General features: G+C 41.7%; 1 protein-coding gene across 4 annotated transcripts in view; it reads right to left on the reverse strand.

Annotated features, from left to right (window-relative positions):
- The window catches only part of LOC126279018 (uncharacterized), a 174,758-nt gene that overhangs the window by 13,795 nt on the left and 148,468 nt on the right, over window positions 1-12,495 (reverse strand). The window lies entirely within an intron of this gene.

The following is a 12,495-nucleotide window of genomic DNA, read 5'->3' on the forward strand; positions in this document are numbered from 1 at the left end:
TGAATGGCTAAAGAGGAAAGGGAAAGAGGAGAAGACTGAAAAGTAAATGGGAGTGAGGTTGTTTAACGTAGGTTTAGTCCAGGGGGATGGCGGGATGAAAGGATGTGCTGGAGTGCAAGTTCCCATCTCCGCAGTTCAGAGGGACTGGTGTTGGGTGGGAGAAGCCAAATGGCACGTACAGTGTAGCAGGTTCCTAGGTCCCTAGAATTATGCTGGAGGGCATGCTCCGCTACTGGGTATTGGACATCTCCTAGGCGGACAGTTCGTCTGTGTCCGTTCATGCGCTCAGCCAGTTTAGTTGTTGTCATACCGATGTAAAAGGCTGTGCAGTGCAGGCATGTCAGCTGATAAATGACATGTGTAGTCTCACACGTGGCCCTTCCTTGAATTGTGTATGTCTTCCTAGTAGCGGGGCTGGAGTAGGTGGTTGTGGGGGGATGCATGGGGCAGGTTTTGCAGCGGGGTCGGTTACAGGGGTAGGAACCGCTGGGTAGAGAAGGTAGTCTGGGAATATTGCAGGGTTTAACAAGGATGTTACGGAGGTTAGGGGGACGACGAAAGGCAACTCTGGGTGGTGTGGGGAGAATTTTGTCAAGGGATGATCTCATTTCAGGGGTTGACTTGAGAAAGTCATATCCCTGGCGGAGTAATTTATTGATGTATTCGAGGCCAGGATAATATTGGGTGACAAGGGGGATGCTTCTGTGTGGTCTGAGGCTAGGAATATTGTTGTTGGACGGGGAGGAATGTATTGCTCGGGAGATCTGTTTGTGGACAAGGTCTGCAGGATAGTTGCGGGAGAGGAAAGCACTGGTCAGGTTATTGGTGTAATTGTTGAGGGATTCGTCACTGGAGCAGATACGTTTGCCACGAATACCTAGGCTGTAGGGAAGGGAGCGTTTGATGTGGAATGGATGGCAGCTATCAAAGTGAAGGTACTGTTGTTTGTTGGTGGGTTTGATATGGACAGAGGTGTGGATGTGAGCTTCAACAAGATGAAGGTCAACATCCAGGAAGGTGGCTTTGGTTTTGGAGAAGGACCAGGTGAAATTCAGATTCGAAAAGGAGTTGAGGTTATGGAGAAAATTAAGGAGTGTTTCTTCACCATGAGTCCAGACCACAAAGATGTCATCTATAAACCTATACCAGGCCAGGGGAAGCAGCTCTTGGGTCTTCAGGAAAGCCTCCTCCATGCGGCCCATGAAGAGGTTGGCATAGGATGGAGCCATCCTGGTTCCCATGGCAGTTCCCCTGATTTGTTTGTAGGTCTGGCCTTCAAAAGTGAAGTAATTATGGGTGAGGATGAAGTTGGTAAGTGTGATAAGGAACGAGGTTTTTGGAAGATCTTCGGGTGGGCGTTGGGAGAGGTAGTGCTCAAGGGCAGAGAGACCATGGGTGTGTGGGATGTTTGTGTAAAGGGATGTAGCATCTATGGTGACAAGAAAGGTTTCAGGTGGGAGAGGAGTGGGAATGGATTTGAGGCGTTCTAGGAAGTGGTTTGTGTCCTTGATGTAGGATGGGAGCCTGCAGGTGATAGGTTGGAGGTGTTGGTCTACCAGAGCTGAGATACGTTCTGTTGGGGCTTTGAAGCCTGCTACAATGGGACGGCCAGGATGGTTCTCTTTGTGGATTTTGGGTAATAGGTGGAAGGTAGGGGTACGTGGCTCAGGTGGAGTGAGTAAGTCTATGGAAGCCATTGTGAGGCCTTGTGAGGGACCTTGGATTTTTAGGATTTTCTGCAGCTCAGTCTGAATGGAGGGAATGGGATCCAGGGTAACAGCTTTGTAGGTTGAGGTGTCGGAGAGTTGACGCAGTCCTTCTGCCACATACTCCACACGGTCAAGTACCACAGTTGTGGAGCCTTTATCCGCCGGAAGGATTACAATAGAGCGGTCTGTTTTCAGCTGTTTAATGGCACGGGATTCAGCTGGGGTGATGTTGGGAGTTGTCGGAATGTTCTTCAAGAAGGACTGGGAGGCAACACTGGATGTGAGGAATTCCTGAAACGTCTGCAAGGGATGGTTTTGGGGGAGGGGAGGAGGATCCCTTTGAGAAGGCGGTCGGAACTGTTCTAAACAAGGTTCAACACTGGGTCTAGTATTTGGGGGCTGTGTTTGGGTGGTGAAGTGATATTTCCAGTTGAGGTTCCGGGTGAAAGAGAGGAGATCTTTAACCAGGGCAGTGTGGTTGAATTTAGGTGTGGGGCTAAAGGTTAAGCCTTTTGATAGAACAGATGTCTCTTGAGGAGAGAGGGATCTGGATGAGAGGTTTAGAACTGAATTGGAGTTGGTGATATGTGGCATTTGACTGTGGTTATAGTTGAGATTTGGTCTGTGTGGGGTATGTGCTGGGATGGGGAGATTGAGTAGGGTGGCTAGGCTAGGTTTGTTGGCTATGAGGGGGGTTTGTTGACGGTTCCGTTGTGGTTGGTGTTTGTGAGGGATAGGGAGAGGGACCCCACTTCTTAGGTGTTGCACTAGCACTGTGGATAGTTTTTTCAGGTGGTGTGTGGCATGGGACTCAAGTTTGCGGCTGGCTTCTAGGATGATGTTCCTGAGTGTGTTCTCCAAGCAAGGGTTTGAGAGGTGGAGGACTTTGAAGAGAGATAGGAGCTGTTGGGAGTGGTGGTTACATGAAGTAGTGTAGAGGTTCAGGACAAGTTGGGTAAGGGCTAAGGATTGAAGGTTCTGGAAGTCCAGGAGAGATTGGTGGAAGGAGGAATTGCACCCAGAGATGGGAACTTTTAAGGTAAGTCCTTTAGGGGTAATTCCAAAGGTTAAGCAGGAACGGAGGAAAAGTATGTGGGATTGCAGTTTGGCTACGGTAAATGCATGTTTCCGGAATGAATGTAAATAATGTGGTATAGGATTAGGGTACATAGTGGGTAACTGGTGGGTAGGGAAATTAAATAACTAAAGTTAGAATAGTAATCATAAGAAGGAATAAAACACGGAAGGAAGGGCGAGAAAGAAAGAAATTGTGTTGGTAACGTTAAATACCAAAGAAAGACCACCGAATAAGAAAAATACGGAAAAAGTTGACCAGACCAAGCAGGTATGTCCAGATCAGGGGAAAAAGAACACACGCTGCTCAAAAACAGAGATAGCGAGTAGCGAAAAAAAGATCGCGCGTGACGCAAAAAAGATCGCGCGTGACGCAAAAAAGATCGCGCGTGACGCAAAAAAGATCGCGCGTGACGCAAAAAAGATCGCGCGTGACGCAAAAAGGTTCGCGGGTGGCGTAGAAATGTTCCAAAAAATGTTTCCTGTGGCAGAGAAAGATAGGCAATGGCACGAAAATATCACCAGCAACACGAAATCGACGGAATTGGATGATACTGATAGGTGTGGAAGAGATTGTTGGCAGTGATTGTTGGCTGGAAAACAGCGAATAACGAACGTTAAAACTATGGAATGTTAAATAATGGAATGTTAAATAAATAAATCAATAAATAGAAAAAGAGAAGTGGACTATAAACCGAACAAGACAATAGGAGGCAAATGAAACTAGCACAGTTGGTGACGAAAATAAAACACTGAAGAAGAGAAAGTGTTTAGATGACAGATGTAAGTGATAGCTAACAAAAGGGACAAAACAATGAAGAATGTGGACCATATAGGTGATCTAAATAATTAATGGAAAATCTCATATAAAGATGTGAAACAATTACTAACAAAGAGATAGAGGGGCTGGCCAGTACTTACCTCAGCTCAGTACAGCCGATAGAGACACAAAAAACAACCGAAAATTTTAGCTCCTAGCTTTCGGAATAAATGTTCCTTCATCAGGGAGGAGAGAGGGGAAAGAAAGGGAAGAAGGGAAAGTGGATTTAGTTACTCACAACCCAGGTTATGAAGCAACAGGGAAAGGAAAACAGGGAAGGTAGCAAGGATGGAGGCATGGTTGTCAGAGGGAAGCCAAAGATATTCTACTGCAGGTACTGTGCCAGCTTCAAGCCAAAGAGGATGCATACAGAAGTAAAGAGGTGTATAGTATAAAGATGTAGGATGGAAAGATGCATGAATGGCTAAAGAGGAAAGGGAAAGAGGAGAAGACTGAAAAGTAAATGGGAGTGAGGTTGTTTAACGTAGGTTTAGTCCAGGGGGATGGCGGGATGAAAGGATGTGCTGGAGTGCAAGTTCCCATCTCCGCAGTTCAGAGGGACTGGTGTTGGGTGGGAGAAGCCAAATGGCACGTACAGTGTAGCAGGTTCCTAGGTCCCTAGAATTATGCTGGAGGGCATGCTCCGCTACTGGGTATTGGACATCTCCTAGGCGGACAGTTCGTTGTTAGTAATTAGTTGAATGTTTCACACATGGCTCTCCTTATTCTAATTGTGGTTTTGTTCAGTTTTTGTTTGTCTATGATGCTTTGGCTACTTATGAATTAGCATTGTAGCTCTCTTTCACAGTGGCTTTTTAACATGGATGGGTATTTTCCAGCCCTCGTAACTTTGCTTGGCACATACCTGTCTAAGGTCTAATGTAAAATACTCTTGAACTGCATCCATTGGCCCTCAACATTTTTCATTCTGAAGATGGATTTTTCTTGTTGACTCATCAGGTAATCCGAAAGCTGTTTTTTGTCACTCTTCCTAAGTATCAATAATGCACTGATGACTTTATGATCACTGATTCCCTGTTCCATGCTAACTGAGATGAAATTTTAGGTCTGTTGGTGACTAGGAGTTCAACTTGTAGTATGTTGCCTCCATCACCAGCATTCAACCTATTTTTCAATCTGAATTTAGGATTAATATCTGGCTTCAACCAGCTTTCTATACCTAGTTCTGTGTGGGCAATGTTATCATTTATAAGTGAGATTAGTTCAGGGACCTCTCCATAGATGCTCCTGCAGTTAACTAATGCTGTATTAATGTCTTCTTTCTCCAATATGTCATGACGAATCTCTTTAATAACCCTCCTCCACCCTGCCTTCCACCATCAGTATGATCTCCATAACTGCCCCTGCTTATGGCAATCTAGGGATTCAACAATGATCAGTGATGGAAGCTGATGGAAGTGGACCTATTGCCACCCCCTAAGCCACATCTTGCGTCCCTCATATTCACCTGAGAGACTCCTCAGAAATCAAACTTAGTAGCAGAGATCAATCTGCAGATAAATGATATATCTCAAGATATTGGTCTACTGGAATTTCGTATTTTGTGAGAATTAAATAGCTTCGGTTTCCTTTCATCTGCTGAGCTGTTTTCATTAATATCCCATGCTCATGTATTTTGATATCTGTCATTTTGATACTCATGTGATGATTTAATTCCCACTGAAACAATTCATAAATGCCACACCCTCTGTTCGGCACTCACTCTCCCATTGGCAAACTGAAGTACCAGCAGACTGAAGTACCACAATGGGGCATATGATGGGCTAGTTCTGATGTCTATGCCTCTGGTCATGGAATTGGCTGACAGCAGAGCAAAGATTCTACAGGAACATTTAGTGGGGATGTCAGCATCTTTCTTTCCCTTACTCAGTGGGCCAGGCACAAGCCATGCCACTTGTGCCCCTAATTGCTGGTTAAATGGGGCAAAGTTTCTTGTGTCTTACAGATTAGGGTTCTCTGCTAAGCTGCAGTATCAATATGAAGTATGAGATATTGCAGTTAGCAAGTATTAAGAGTTGCTCACAGCTCTGCAGATGGTGCAAGCCAGGGGTACAAAAGGTGTGCCCTCTGGAATTAGTTCTGAACTTAAATGTCTGTGCACAGCCACTTGCTTGTTATCTTTTGCAGTGTTCAGACCAGGTCATTTGAGAGTGTGTTTGACTATTGCCTGTAGCACAGATTCTCTCTTTAAGCATTTACTCTGGAGTGATTTTATACACTTGTGATGTCCATGTTGTGTTTTAGACTCTGCTTCTAGCCAGCCATTCCTACATAAACTTAATTATTACTGACTACTCAGAACTGCCATTTGTTTAATGGTCATCATGTGATGACTGATATTAAGCTCTCACTACATACACCAAATAGGATAGTAAACCATCTGCAATGAAATCTTTTGCTTCATAAATGCCCACTTTATACATACATATAATGAAACAGGACTTAATTCCTTCTCTTAAACATCACAATATTGTAACTCTGAAAAAGGAAATGTTCAACATATTTTGTTCCCCAGATGATTTCTGCTTGATGCTGATTTCAGCTGCTCATACTCTTCATGTCACTTTCTTTCTGTTCTACTTTTCTTCATGACAAATGCTATTTGGTAAGTATAACAATCCTAAACGGAGGAAGGATGTTGAAGGTGTGACTAATTTATTTAATTGGTGCACAGACAGAACAGGCCACATCTATATCTTAGCATTGGTCGTAGAAAACATTATCCGTAAAGTTTTGAATGGTACAGAAGGGATGCATAACAAGCCCCCTGGTAAGAAATTTTACATGCACTTATCTCTTACAGAGTATTCTACAGAACCTTCAGTAACATTGCACATATATGATAATGAAGTAACTGCTCCAGTCCCACAGTTAGTTCAATAACATGGCTAAGATACCATCGTCCTCAGGTGTTCATTCTGACAAATTGTATTTTTAACTATGAGCCCAAGTAATAGGCTTCACAAGAACTGTGTATGTATGAATGTGAAACATACGTGTTGTAATCACTATTAAATTTCAATCCTATAATCTTCTGTCATATACACATTGTATAAGCTGAATCATGTGTCATGCATACAGTATAGTATCTGGGAGTAAGTAACTGAAGACGATGATGTACAAATTGAAAAACCAATTGTATTAAAAACAAACTATGCAAAGCAGTTGTTGTTGTTGTTGTTGTTGTGGTCTTCAGTCATGAGACTGGTTTGATGCAGTTCTCCATGCTACTCTATCCTGTGCAAGCTTCTTCATCTCCCAGTACCTACTGCAGCCTACATCCTTCTGAATCTGTTTAGTGTGTTCATTTCTTGGTCTCCCTCTATGATTTTTACCCTCCACGCTGCCCTCCAATACTAAATTGGTGATCCCTTGATGCCTCAGAACATGTCCTACCAACCGATCCCTTCTTCTAGTTAAGTTGTGCCACAAACTTCTCTTCTCCCCAATCCGATTCAATACCTCCTCATTAGTTATATGATCTACACATCTAATCCTCAGCATTCTTCTGTAGCACCACATTTCGTAAGCTTCTATTCTATTTTTGTCCTAACTAGTTATCGTCCATGTTTCACTTCCATACATGGCTACACTCCATACAAATACTTTCAGAAACGACTTCCTGACACTTAAATCAATACTCGATGTTAACAAATTTCTCTTCTTCAGAAACGCTTTCCTTGCCATTGCCAATCTACATTTTATATCCTCTCTACTTCGACCATCATCAGTTATTTTGCTCCCCAAATAGCAAAACTCCTTTACTACTTTCAGTGTCACATTTCCTAATCTAATTCCCTCAGCATCACCCGACTTAATTCGACTACATTCCATTATCCTCATTTTGCTTTTGTTGGTGTTCATCTTATACCCTCCTTTCATGACACTGTCCATTCCGTTCAACTGCTCTTCCAAGTCCTTTGCTGTCTCTGACAGAATTACAATGTCATCGGCGAACTTCAAAGTTTCTATTCCTTCTTCATGGATTTTAATACCTACTGAAAATTTTTCTTTTGTTTTCTTTACTGCTCGCTCAGTATACAGATTGAATAACATCCGGGAGAGACTACAACCCTGTCTCACTCTCTTCCCAGCCACTGGTTCCCTTTTGTGCCCCTCATCTCTTATTAACTGCCATCTGGTTTCTGTACAAATTTTAAATAGCCTTTCACTCCCCGTATTTTACCCCTACCACCTTCAGAATTTGAAAGAGAGTATTCCAGTCAACATTGTCAAAAGCTTTCTCTAAGTCTACAAATGCTAGAAACATAGGTTTGCCTTTCCTTAATCTAGCTTCTAAGCCAAGCCGTAGGGTCTGTATTGCCTCATGTGTTCCAATATTTGTAATGGAATGTTGTCTACTCCTGGGACCTTGTTTCGACTCAGGTCTTTCAGTGCTCTGTCAAACTCTTCACGCAGTATCGTATCTCCCATTTTATCTTCATCTACATACTCTTCTATTTCCATAATATTGTCCTCAAGTACATTGCCCTTGTATAGGCCCTCTATATACTCCCTGCACCTTTCTGCTGTCCCTTCTTTGCTTAGAACTGGGTTTCCATCTGAGCTCTTTATATTCATACACGTGGTTCTCTTTTCTCCAAACACCCTTACATTTGTCCTGTAGCCATCTCTGCTTAGCCATTTTGCACTTCCTGTCGATCTCGTTTTTGAGACGTTTGTATTCCTTTTTGCCTGCTTTATTTACTGCATTTTTATATTTTCTCCTTTCATCAATTAAATTCAGTATTTCTTCTGTTACCCAAGGATTTCTACTAGCCCTTGTCTTTTTACCTACTAGGTCCTCTGCTGCCTTCACTACTTCATCTCTCAGAGCTACTCATTCTTCTTCTACTGTATTTCTTTCCCCCATTCCTGTCAATTGTCCCCGTATGCTCTCCCTGAAACTCTGTACAACCTCTGGTTCTTTCAGTTTATCCAGGTCCCATCTCCTTAAATTCCCACCTTTTTGCAGTTTCTTCAATTTTAATCTACAGTTCATAGCCAATACATTGTGATCAGAGTCCACATCTGTCCCTGGAAATGTCTTACAATTTAAAAATTGGTTCCTAAATCTCTGTCTTACCATTATGTAATGTATCTGATACCTTTTACTTCATTACATACAATTGTATAGCTGCATAACATCCTCTAGCATAGGCAAAGCATGGAAAAAACAATTTATTTTGGTAGCACTTTTGAATCTTTCAAAACTCTTCTTACAGACTGTCTGAAATAGCATATGTAATTGCTGTGAGATGAGTATCCTACATAAATCATCCCTTAGAGATTATGTAAGATGTAACAAAGTCCTCCAGAGTTTTAAGTAATAGGGAGTATTGTGAATAATAGCACATCTTTCACAGTCTCAATTGGCACTCATGGATGAATGGTAAGATAGGACCAGGCAACTGACATATTTCAGTAAGAAGGGTTAAATTTGGAGGCAAAGTAATAGAAACATAACTTGTAAAATTACTCAATGAATACTTGTGGGTAAAGATAATGACACAAAACTGCAACAGTGCTGTAACTGTTCAGTTTCAGAAGAAAGGAAACAGGAAAAATTTTAATAAACTACAGAAGAGTTCCTCTCCGTGATGTGAATAGCAGTCACTAAAATTATCACCATCCACACAGAAGAAGACAGTGGTTCTTAACCAAGTAAAGGAACAAGTTAGCTTTAGTGTTGAATATATTTGCAAGTGATGAATGGAATTATAGAATTTAGTGGTGAGTATGAATTACCATTTCACCCTAGTTTTGAAGGTTCTGGCAAAGTTTTTGAATGAATTTTGACTAAGTCTAGGCTAACTTTCTTTGAGAAACAAGGCACTTATTTCATGTTCAAATGAAAATGACAAACAAAGACAGTTAATGTAAAATTTTAATGTAGCCATTGAAGCTCCAAAATACATTGAACTCAAGCAGGAAAATAAAATATTGAAATATTGTGTCTCAAGATTTTGTGTTATTAGTCAAAATATCCCTAACCTAAAAGCTACAACCTGCAACACTCCTTGGCAAAACGAGAAAAATGTGTATTAAAAATGGTGAAGGCTGGATCATGGTAGTGTTGAAAGGTGATTATGAAGACAACCTGCCTACAATCGCATGTAACTTCTTATACTATTCTTGTCATGAACCATGGGCTTTGCCATTGATGGTGATGGGCTGCATGCCTCAGTGATACAGATACATGTACTATAGGTGCAACCATGATGAAGGGCTACCTGTTGAGAAGCCAGACAACTATATGGTTCCTGAAGAGGAGCAACAGCCTTATCAGTAGTTGCAGTGTTAAGAGTCTGGATGATTGACTGACCTGGCCTCGTATCATCAACCGAAACAGGTTTGCTCTGCTGATGGTGCAAATGGCTTAAAGCAAGGCACACCACAGCTGTAATTTTTCCCGAGGGCCTGCAGGTCTGCTGCATGGTGGAATGATGACAGATTCCTCTTGCGTAAAACATCCTGGTGTCAAATCATACCTCATTTGAATTTCTGGGTGGGAACTACTCAGGAGCATTTCATCAACAGGAGAAACAAAACTGGTGCTCTACAAATTGGAGTATGGAATGTTAGATCCCTTACTTGAGCAAGTAGGTTAGAAAATTTAGAAAGGGGAATGAATAGGTTGTAGCTAGATATAGTGGGAATTATAGAAGTTCGATGGCAGGAGAAACAGGACTTCTGGTCAGGAGAATACAGGGTTATAAATTACAAAATCAAATAGTGGTAATGCAGGTGTGGGTTTAATAATGAATAAGAAAATTGGAATGTGAGTAAAATGCTATGGACAGCATAATGAATACATCATTGAAGCCAAGACAGTCACAAACCCACACCTATCACAGTAATACAAGTTTATATGCCCACAAGCTCCACAGATGATGAAGAGATTGAAGAACTGTGTGATTATATAAAGCGAATTATCCAGATAGTTACAGGAGACAAAAAATTTAATTGTGATGGGGGACTGAAATTCGATAGTTGGAAGAGGAAGAGAAGGAAACACAGTAGGTGTATATGGACTGAGGGAAGGAAATGAAAGTGGAAGCATCACTAATATGTGGTTTAAGAATAATAAAAGCAGGCTGTATATATGGAGGGGGCCTGGAGGCACCAGAAGGCTTCAGACTGATTATATAATGGTAAGGCAGAGGTTTTAGAACAAGATTTTAAATTGTAAGGCATTTCCAGGGGCAGATGTGGAATCTGACCACAATTTATAGGTTATAAGCTGTAGTTTAAAACTTAAGAAATTGCAAAAACGTAGGAAATTCAGGAGATGAGACCTGGATAAGTTGAAAGAACAAGAGGTTGTTGAGAGTTTCAGAGGGAGCAATAGCAGCTAACTAGAATGGGAAAGGAATATGGTAGAAGACAAATGGATAACTTTAAGAGAAGAAATACTGAAGACAGCAGAGGATAAAATGGGTAAAAAGGCCTAGTAGAAATCCTAGGATAACATGGAAAATATTGTATTTAACTGTAAAAAGAAGAAAATATAAAAATTCAGCAATGAAGCAAATGAGAGGAAATACAAACACATAAAAAAATATAAATTTGAAAGATGACTATTAACAGCCATGAAGTAATGTATAAAATACATGTTTGACCATCAGATGCTCTGTTATTTAAAACCCAAGTATCAACTGGTTTCAGTCACAGACCATCTTCACAAATTAGGGTTAAAACATCACAACTGCCATCACTTAAATAATGGCCACACCTCATGTGCAGAGCAAGTCATGAATACCAGTGTACCACAGGACTTGTACAGGCAGACATACTGTTTGGTATCCAGATTCTTTTCTCCACAACAAGCATCTGTGAATTACACAGCTGGGAGTTTTCCTTGCAACACATCCTTTGCTCTCATAACCAGCCTGGCATTAATATCTGTTAACCCACTGTCACCACACTCTCTACCCAACAGATTCCACTTGTTCTGTCATATCACTGCCCCCCCCCTCCCCCACCTGTTTACGTCTCCACATCACCTCCATTATGTGACACTCTCCACTGGTTTTGGCACCTGTGCATCACATTCCTAGCCCATTAGCCCATACACCTCCCACACCTTTCCACCGCATTCCTACCTAATATACTGGCTGCCTCTCTTGGGGCCACCACCTACCCATCACCAACCCACCTTCCTGCCTCCTCTCTCTCTCTCTCTCTCTCTCTCTCTCTCTCTCTCTCTCTCTCTCTCCCCCCCCCCCCCCCCCAAATCCACTCACCCAGTCAACCTGCCAAACTGAAATGGCATTGTGCATCCTGCTAACACTGTCAGTGTGTGTGTGTACCAGTACACTTGCTGGAGAAAGGATTGATTCTGAAAGCTATCAAGTTTTCTTTCTCTTTTGTGTGTGCCTGTTGATGACTCAATGCATCTGCTATTCAGTGAGTGGTCTCCTCTACTCCTAAATTATTTACATTCTATCAGTATTTTCCTAATATATTTATGAATGATTAAAATTTGTTATCTTCATAATGGAGCAAAACCTGAAGGAAAATCAAGATATGTTCATAAGATTTGTCAACCCAGAAAAAGCATTCGACTACTAGTACCAAAAATCAAGACTTAATTTGAGGAAAAATTTCTGAAAACCACAGTGTACCTGCACATTCATTTCCCCTCCTCTGCTTCTTTCCTCCCCACCTTCCCCTCCTGATGCTGCACCAGTCCTACACACACTCACTGGCAGGACTGCAGCATCTCATCATTAGCAAAGTTCTGATGCCAGGCTCCATTTTTATATGCACCAAGACAGATCTACACTACTCAGATAAAACCTCATTTCCTGTATGACATAAATACAGGGTCAGTTACGATTTTTGTGTATGGAACTATATCTTATGCTA

Source organism: Schistocerca gregaria, chromosome 6 (assembly GCF_023897955.1).
Source record: "Schistocerca gregaria isolate iqSchGreg1 chromosome 6, iqSchGreg1.2, whole genome shotgun sequence".
In the NCBI taxonomy this organism is placed as follows: Eukaryota; Metazoa; Arthropoda; class Insecta; order Orthoptera; family Acrididae; genus Schistocerca; species Schistocerca gregaria.